The 9510-nt window shown below is 46.6% G+C and overlaps 1 long non-coding RNA gene across 1 annotated transcript; it reads left to right on the plus strand.

Moving 5' to 3' along the window:
* Positions 1-261: 261 nt before the first annotated feature.
* On the plus strand, positions 262-2209 carry LOC127294108 (uncharacterized). The gene is made up of 3 exons (XR_007846375.2): positions 262-535; positions 698-1674; positions 1883-2209. It is a non-coding gene; the product is annotated as an uncharacterized lncRNA (long non-coding RNA).
* The last annotated feature ends 7301 nt before the right edge of the window (positions 2210-9510 follow it).

The following is a 9510-nucleotide window of genomic DNA, read 5'->3' on the forward strand; positions in this document are numbered from 1 at the left end:
AAATATTCCCAAACTGCCCAAAAATTTACGGGCTACTACTGTGCAAGCCGATCTAGACGTTCTCTTGTTAATCGGGCTGAGAATGGGGCTTCCACAGTCCCATGAATGATTAGCAGCAACGACTATCAGCCCAGTTCGTCGATGCAGGCCGCGTCGTGTAGGGTACGACCTGGACTTCGTCCAGTCTGACAAGGCAGACCGAGGGGGATTTTACTTTTTGCCACTCTTTACTTTACCACTCTACAATTTGCCCTCTTTTACATTAACCTCTACCTTTTGCCACATTTTACATTGACACTTACATTATTTGCCCCTAAACAGGTCAGCCCACATGCTATGACCAAAATACCCCGTACCTGTCGATTGGAGGACACCAGGTTAAGCTGTTCGTTCCCATCGGCCATCGCTTCATCGCTCGAGCAGAGGAAGCAAGCGCTGGTCGGCGGTAACACTCACGGCGGCCCAATCAGAGGAATGGAGGGAGGTGGGCGGCGGGATTGTGGTCAGCACGATGACCACTCCTTGTCGATGCAAGGTACTTCCCCGCATCTCGCCCTCCCCCTGTCTTGAGAGATAGGGTTAGGAAAGGGGCTCCAGCATCGGCGACGAGCTGGGTGACCGCCGCTCCCTCCTCTTGTTTCGATTCGTCCCTCGTCCGTGCTCCTCAAACTGTCTCCCGTTTTCAATTTGGATGCAGATGACAGATTTTGGATGAATTTCAATGGCTAATCTGCAGTAGCAACACCCTGTAGCAACCACAATGCGGTCAAGGAATCGGCGGAAAGGAGAGCTTAGGTGCTACAGCCGAGCTGGGGCTTGCGTGTGATACAGCAGGGTTAGAGGAGGAGCTAGGAGGTGCGGCGCGGCAGTTGGGCGCAGGCGGCAGCAGCAGCTACCCGCGGAGGTGCAGCAGCGAGCGAAGACCGTATACCAGAGAGCGGAGATGCAGCATTAAGAGAGACCGGAGACCGGAGAGGTGCGGCCGTGTCGCCCAAGCTGCAGCGAGCGGCGGCGCCGGAGGCAGCTGCGCGAGCAGCTAGTTGAGATCTTCCCTGTCCCGTTCTGAAAAGAGGAGAAAAGAATTAACGATATGAGTCTATTCCAGATGCAGCCAGGGGCATTCGTGTCATGTAGGTTTCCTGCATCCTCAAAAGAAAAGAAAATAAATCAAAAGGGCAAATAATATAAGTGTCAATGTAAAGTGTGGCAAAAGGTAGAGATCAATGTAAAAGAGGGCAAATTGTAGAGTGGCAAAGTAAAGAGTGGCAAAAAGTAAAATTCCCCGCAGACCGATGGCAGGGGAACGGCCGTGGCGGCGCCGCCCCTATTGATTCGTGCGATTAATGGTGTAGCAATACGTCTCTTCAGTTCAATCCGTTTCCTTCTGGCTGTTGATGATCATTTCACCTCCTGCCTATCTTCTCTCTCCCGGTTCCTCATATAAGCTGCCCATAATATTCCTCCCGTCGTTCCTCATGTTCTTTGAGTACTGTTAATTTCGTAGTTCCTAGCTGCCCTTATTCCTGCCTGCAATGTCATCGATACCGCTCTAATCCTTTGATCCAACTTATTATTTGTTTGAGGAGTTGTCGTGCTCACTGGTTCTGGAGTTCTGTGATGGAGGCCTCGACCTGCTCGGATGAACTCAATTTATGAAAAATGTCTTCTTGTCAGGTACGTCTGTGTATCCACTTTTACTTTTGTTCTGTCATGCTTTGATACGTAGATTCCATACTACCTTCAGATTGGTTGTGTATTCTCGCATATTTGTCTGATTTGTACCCCGTCTCAATACATCTATTTGTTTTTGTCTGTCCCCTATATTTTAAGTATACATCTGCTCAACTCCTCAATCATGCTAATTGCCTACTTTGGTGTGTAGGTGTTTTTACAGGCATCTGCTAGCTAGAGCTGCGGCAGGTGTGCTATTGTAGATCGCTAGGTGCGAAGGATGGATGTGTTACAACGGATGCTTTGTTGGTGTTCACTCCTACTTCCAAGCCTTTGTCCATCAGTGCTGCTCTTTCCTGATGAGTATATCAACGAGGTGAAACAAATAATCACAAACTTGCTGCCTTGATGGATTGTATGGAATCTCCCTTCTGGTTATCTTCTATACCTTCAGTTTTTAGATTCTACATCGGATTATCTGGGATTCATGAAGCATGTTCAATAAATCTGTTGGAACATGATAGTGTTCTCTGTATTTTTCTGAATAACTCATTCATTACTACCGTCTATGTTGCAAACGATCCTAGAATACTATTCGTCCTGACTACACCAATTAAGTTTCTGAATCATAACTCATAATGCCATTAATCCTTGTGGTGATAATGGTAACAGAGTTATGGAACTGTATGCCAAATTCACAAGTACTCAAGGACTTAGTGAGCATCTATTATGCAGTCATAGCTCCACAAGTGTTGATGTCTATGGTGGTGCTCTATATCTTTTGATTACCTAGAACCCAAGGTTCATCCTTGCTTGAGCTCTTTTTGTTTCTCTCTGTGCAAAAAGTTTTTATTTTCATATTTCTGTCTAAACCAGATTAACATTCATCATTTCAACTCGCCATATTTTTAAGCAAATTTCTGGAGTTCGCGCTTAAGGCAAGGGTGCTGGTAAATGATTACAGAAGGTTGATTATACGTATTGGAATCAATTTGTTGCTTTCATACTTAATTAGTAGCTTCGTTGTCGAAGTTCCTTGTTCAGTTATGAATTTACATTTCCAAGAGGCATGGTCCATATCATAGGCAACATCATAAGATACGTCAGACGCATACGGCAGCCAGAATCAACTTTACCGGAACGGCCAGGCAGCCTATCGGGCACAATAGCTTTAGTGCTGGGTTACTCCTTGCCTCCTTGGTTCATATTTCCCCTCTCATTGCTAACTTGGCGACGACATCTATATAATGTGGCAAGAACATTGGCGGCAATACCTTGTAATGGACACGGTCTTCCCTTAATTAGTCAAATGATTATAGTGTTTTTAACCTTCTTGTTCGGACTCAAGCAGCTTATGTATTTATTATTCTTGCCTATATTTTTCTGAGGAGCTAGGAGCACTTTCCAAGAGAAATTAGTGAAGCATCTCAATAGGTGTACGTGAAAACTAATTATATTTGTACCAGATGGTGGCAATAGTGGCATTCATCAGGTATTTCTTTTATTAAATGATGCTGTTCTTTTTTGTGTGGATTCTTTGTAAATATTTACAATTGGTTCATTGGTGAAGCTAATGATATTCCATCTGATCCATAATAGTGTCGCCGATTTATTACAACATTTTGTACTAAATCAACGTCACTTAATTTAGTAGATGGGAAGGGAGTATAACTTGATGGTAGACCACAACCAATGTTGCCAAAGTTGATTTATTTTTGGTGACGTACAGTCGACAATTTAATTAACATTATAGCCAATTGGTGTCACTTAACTGATCAGTTTATGTTTCCAGGATGTCCCATTCCATGTTTAGACAAGTCTACATTGTCCTGACAAATTCAAATTTACATGTTTTCAGTTCTCTATTCTATCCTTAAAAAGGACGGGCGCCGCAACGCGCGCCATCATGGTCTAGTATGTCTAGAAAATTGGCTTTACTAGAGAGAGCCCCATATTTTAGAGGAAGTGTTGGACTTGGTGCGAGAGGTTAACAATGAATGGGCCGGCCACTATATTTCACGATAGCAACAAGCAGGAGCAGAGAAAATCCACTGCCTCCTAGGACGAGATAAGGATCGTCAAGTTTGTTGCCAAATATTTAGAGATTTTAGGCCCATTTTCGCCTCACCCGCACGTTAGTAACAACGCAAAGCCTACTCACATGAATGGGAGCGCCTATTGGCCGCCTTAAGCGCAGCGGAAGATCGTCTCCGCTCAGGCCGGCGCCGATCAATAGGCACTTATGGGCTCGGCCCGATTAAGCTTTTCCTTTTTTTCGTTCAGTTTAGATTTCAAAAATCTGAACAAAATTCAAACGGAACAAATTTTAAAATCGGACAAAATAAAAACTGAACAATTTTTAAAATAAAGAATTTCATGTCAAACAAAATTCATATGTGAACAAATTTCAAATTCGAACAAATATCAAATTTGAACAAATTTTGAATTTGGACAAATTTTTAAATCGGTATAAAAAAATAAATTTGAAAAAAATCGAAATCATTAAAACCAACGCAGCAAAACCAAACAAAAACCATCCAAAACTGAAAAAACCCGAGAAACCCGGAAAAAACGAGAAAACAAAAGGAAAAAACATCAAATACAAGGCGCCAATGGGCCGGCCCATCCCATCCATCGCCTAAGTGGGAGCGAATTGCTCCTGCAATGAGCGGCGAATAGGGATGGCCCACATGAATTGCAGAATCAGGGCCATTAGCTTGACGGGACAAGCACTCTGTCAAAAAAGATAATTTGAAGGGGAGAAGCAAGATTCTTTATGGCAAAACCATAAGTTTCTTGCATGACACCACTTCATGAAAGAAAAAACTCCATTTCCCCATAAAAGAAGATTTTGTTTTGGTGTCTCCCTCCTTTAAACTTTGCCCCCTGTGGACAGCTAGGATCTTCTCACACCTCTTTGTAGGCTAATTTGTCCCTTCAACTTTAATGATTAGGAGAAAGGAGAGGGAGGACACCCTCGGAGCACACCTCATAAAAGAGGATGATTTTAATCGTGCGAACATCCGCACTCAACGGTATTTCTACTAACAGATCAGTATTAGGTGACATGGTACACTGTTTTAAGAGTAGGCCTCCAAAATTTAAATCATGTATTTTATCCATGTCAATCGGTCTTGTAATGAGGCAGCTCATGTTCTCGCAAAGTCAGCAAAACATGATCTGGAGTCGACCTGGTATAGTGATGTCCCTGAGATAATCAGGCCCCATTGTATGTTCTGAACAATTTTGATACAATGAATGCCACAGCTCAATGTCCAAAAAAAATTGCGAGACTTTGTTTAGTTGTGGGCCCTATCATCTTTACCACGTGGTATTTTTTTAAACGTCATCCACCATATTGTCGTAACGTTGTTACCGTGGAAGCCATATGAAGATGATCACGGTGATTACAGAGAAGGGTGTAAGACGGCGATGATCAAGGAACGGGATTACACTGTAGATGTACCTATGTTCAGATCCAGTGGATTGATATGTTCTTCTATAAGTCACTATAAGGCAACAAGTGAACAAGGCTACCGATTAGATCTACAGTATGCCTTATGAGCTTGGCCCTCAGGGTGCACGTAGGTCGGCTTTATATAGGGGCCGGTCCTAGGGCTTACAGGAAGATATATAACTGACTAAGTTTCAGATACATAGCATGCTCTACCTTAGGGCCGTGTCTTGGACTACAAGATGGTGCACTCCTAGGCTTCAGATAGTCTTATAGTCATTCATTTAGTCGGTACGAACTCCGCCTTGGACCTTGGCAAGCTGGGCTGCCAGCCGGCTATGGCATATGTGAGGGCTTGCCTGAATTGTCTCCCAAGTTTTGGCTATACTTGTTTAGTATATATCACAACACAATACACTATAAAACCTGACGGTCCAACATTTCATACGTTCCACCAAGTTACATCTCCTGCGGAGACGACTAGGTTTCCAGTCCGCCTCCCATCGGCGCCGTCGAGTTGTCCCAATTATGTGGTCTTCGGGGCATGTAGGTGGGCTGGATCTCGATTTTCAATTTTCAATTGGAAAATCAGCTGACAACGGTTTCAAATCTCTCAATATGTGACGACGTGGGCATAGCCTATGTAGAAAGGCATGCAACTCACAATGTATTGATTGGGTGCATATGGCGTTACATATATAGGCCACGTCCTCGACTATATAAGGAAGAAGGTGAGCCCATCAATAAATACAAAGATATGTATCGCTATACATAACTACAGAAGAAACACATCCGGATATACAAGGATATGTATCTCAACACCCCCCGCAGTCGAAGCGTCGCCTAGTCGAACGCATAGACTGAACCGGAACTCCTCAAATGATGCCGTAGGGAGACCCTTGGTCATGATATCCGCAAATTGTTAGGAGGTGGGCACATGAAGTACTCGAATGTGTCCAAGGGCCACCTGTTCCCGAACAAAGTGGATGTCCAACTCAATATGCTTGGTGCGGCGATGGTTGACCGGGTTGGCGGAGAGGTAGACGGCGGAGACGTTGTGGCAATAGACCACGGTGGCTTTGGCAACAGGACATGAGAGCTCAACGAGGAGTTGCCGCAGCCAGGAGACCTCGGCAACCGCGTTAGCAACAGCCCGGTACTCCGCTTCGGCGCTGGAGCGAGAGACCGTGGGTTGTCGCTTAGACGACCAGGAGATGAGCGAAGGTCCGAAATAGACGCAGTAGCCAGACGTGGAGCGACGCGTGTCGGGGCAGCTTGCCCAATCAGCGTCCGAGTAGGCGACGATGTCCGTGGCGGTGGATGCGTGGAGGGAGAGGCCGAAGTCCATGGTGCCACGAATGTAGCGGAGGATCCGCTTGACCGCGGCACAATGAGGATCCCACGGAGCGTGCATGTGAAGGCACACCTGCTGGAAAGCATACTCCAGCTTGGGGCGAGTCAAGGTGAGGTATTGCAGGGCACCGACGATGGAGCGATAAAATGACACGGCCGTGGCCAACGAACCATCCGTGGCGGAGAGCTTGGACTTCGTGTCGACAGGCGTGGCCGTGGGTTTGCAATTAGGCATACCGGCGCGGTCCAGGAGGTCGTGGGCGTACTTGCGCTGATGAAGGAAGAAGCCGTCGGTGCGACGTACGACCTCGATGCCGAGGAAGTAGTGCAGGGGCCCCAAGTCCTTGAGGGCAAACTCAGCGCGAAGATGCTCGGTGATCTGTCGCAGGAGGTCCGTGGAGCAGGCCGTTAAGATGATGTCGTCGACGTAGAGCAGCAGGTACGCGGTGGTGGAGCCATTGTTGTACACAAACAGCGAGGCATCGGAGCGGGTGGAGCAGAAGCCGAGTTGGTGAAGAAACGATGCGATGCGCTGGTACCAGGCGCGTGGGGCCTGCTTGAGCCCATATAACGAGCTAACAATGCCAGTCATGGCGTAGGCCGGGGTCGAAATTCTCCTGATCTTCGGAGAAGATTCTTCGGCGGCTGGTCCGGCGAGTTTTGACTCGCCGAAATCTTCCTCGCCATCGTCCCTCTTCCTCTTGCGTTTATCTGGAGACGCAGCAGGAGGAGGGGAAACGGAATGAGCAGAGTCAGAGTGTTGCTTCGATTCTGTTTCTTCGTCAGAGGAACACGCAGTTTTGTGGGATTCGGCGGGTTCGCTCTCAAGAACAGAGGATTCTTGTGAGTCGTCGTGAACAACGGCTCGCTCATCCACATCACCACCTTCAGGAAGCGGAGGAAGAGAGGAAATAATTCCGTGTTTCTACAGGCAAAAAGTACGGGAAGGAAAAAACAAAATTATCAACATTCAAAAGCAAAACAATCAAGGAACAAGAATGCAACTCGAAAGAATCTACTTACTCCAGGAAAGACGTGGCTACCACTGAACGGCTCCACGCGGCAGGAAGAAGGGACTTCATGATTCTTGCTCAATGAAGTGAAGCAGCGGACAAATTTCTCCAAGTCTTTCAGAGGAAGCTCGGCAGAGACCCTGTCGGAATCCTCAGCACCCAAATACATCCACATAGGATTTTTTCGGGAGCATCAGTGGCTGCCTTTTCTTCGGCTGAAGCATCTGCATCCCAAGATTGGCGCCTCTGAATATCTTCGGCAGGATCAAAGGGGGCAAGCCCATATTCTTTAGCAGACGTGGACTCATCCTTGACATAAAGCCACTTTTGACGCCAGCCTTGGACGGAGTCGGCGAACTTCACGTCAAAATACCCGACTTCCGGGCGGACACAGATGCAAAAGCCACCTACGTTGTAGATGACGTTCTTCGAGTTGTTGCGCCGAAGGTAGAAGATGCGTTTCCAAAGGCCCCAGTGAGGGTGGATGCCCAGGAAACATTCGCAGAGTGTGCTGAAAATGAAAATGTGGAGGAGAGATTTTGAGGTCAGCTGGTGCAGCTGGATCTAGTAGATAAAGAGACGTCCACAGAGAAATTCATGGACGGGAACAGAGACGTCGCGAATAAGGAAATCAATAAAAGTTACCCGAAAATCGATAGGAGGGTGAGGAGAACTCTCGTCTACGGGCATCTTCATGGCCTCCTTGTTGAACAGGTCCATCCTCTTCAACATCTTGTGGTCTTGAGCGGAAAGCTTTGACCTCTCCCATCCGGAGACCTTGGCCTTCTTCGTGCGCTCTTCGGTGCCTGAAGCACGGGACGAACAACGCTTGGTGCGCAGCGGCATAGCGGAAGGCACGGAGGAGAAAAGCGAGAATGGAAGCAAAGTGTGGGCTCGAGGTGCTCGGGGAGGAAGATGAACAGAGGAGAGAATGTGCGGCGCAGCGAAGGGGATAAAAGAGGAGTAGGTTACAACTTTATATAGGAAGACGATGAAGCTCTGCCGTTGGATGAGAAAAGAGGAGATCCTGAGCTCTCCACGTTCTCATGGGGTAAAAGGTCTTTTCACATCAAATTTAGTGCGGGAATGTTACTGCGCGCGTGCCGGAAATTCCGGAAGACGTGTGCGCCCCACTTGCGGGACGTGTCGAAGGTGCAAAGTTTTGGACCCACGGAACAGTGGATTGCCAGGAGTCGTGGTTTCCCAAGGTGGCCATACGTGGCTGTCGTCAGCAACAACGTCATTCAAGTAAACTTCGAGTGGTGGAACAAAATATAGCGACAATAAAACTTCAAGATCTAACGAAGTGCATGCTTGTGACTGTAAAGCACACGTCCGTTGGGAACCCCAAGAGGAAGGTATGATGAGTACAGCAGCGAGTTTTCCCTCAGTAAGAAACCAAGGTTATCGAACCAGTAGGAGATGAAGATCACGTGAAGGTTGTTGGTGAAGGAGTGTAGTGCGGCGCAACACCAGGGATTCCGGTGCCAACGTGGAACCTGCACAACACAATCAAACTACTTTGTCCCAACTTAATAGTGAGGTTGTCAATCTCACCGGCTTGCTGAAAACAAAGGATTAAACGTATGGTGTGGAAAATGATGTTTGCTTGCAGAAAACAAAAGAGAACAATGATTGCAGTAGGTTGTATTTCAGATGTAAAAGAATGGACCGGGGTCCACAGTTCACTAGTGGTGTCTCTCCAATAAGATAAATAATATGCTGGGTAAAAAAGTTACAGTTGGACAATTGACAAATAGAGAGGGCATAACAATGCACATACATATCATGATGACTACTATGAGATTTACTTAGGGCATTACGACAAAGAACATAGACCGCCATCCAGCATGCATCTATGCCTAAAAAGTCCACCTTCGGGTTAGCATCCGCACCCCTTCCAGTATTAAGTTGCAAGCAACAGACAATTGCATTAAGTACTGTGCGTAATGTAAACAATACAAATATCCTTAGACAAAGCATTGATGTTTTATCCCTAGTGGCAACAGCACATCCACA

The sequence above is a fragment of the Lolium perenne genome, chromosome 4 (assembly GCF_019359855.2).
Source record: "Lolium perenne isolate Kyuss_39 chromosome 4, Kyuss_2.0, whole genome shotgun sequence".
Classification (NCBI taxonomy): domain Eukaryota; kingdom Viridiplantae; phylum Streptophyta; class Magnoliopsida; order Poales; family Poaceae; genus Lolium; species Lolium perenne.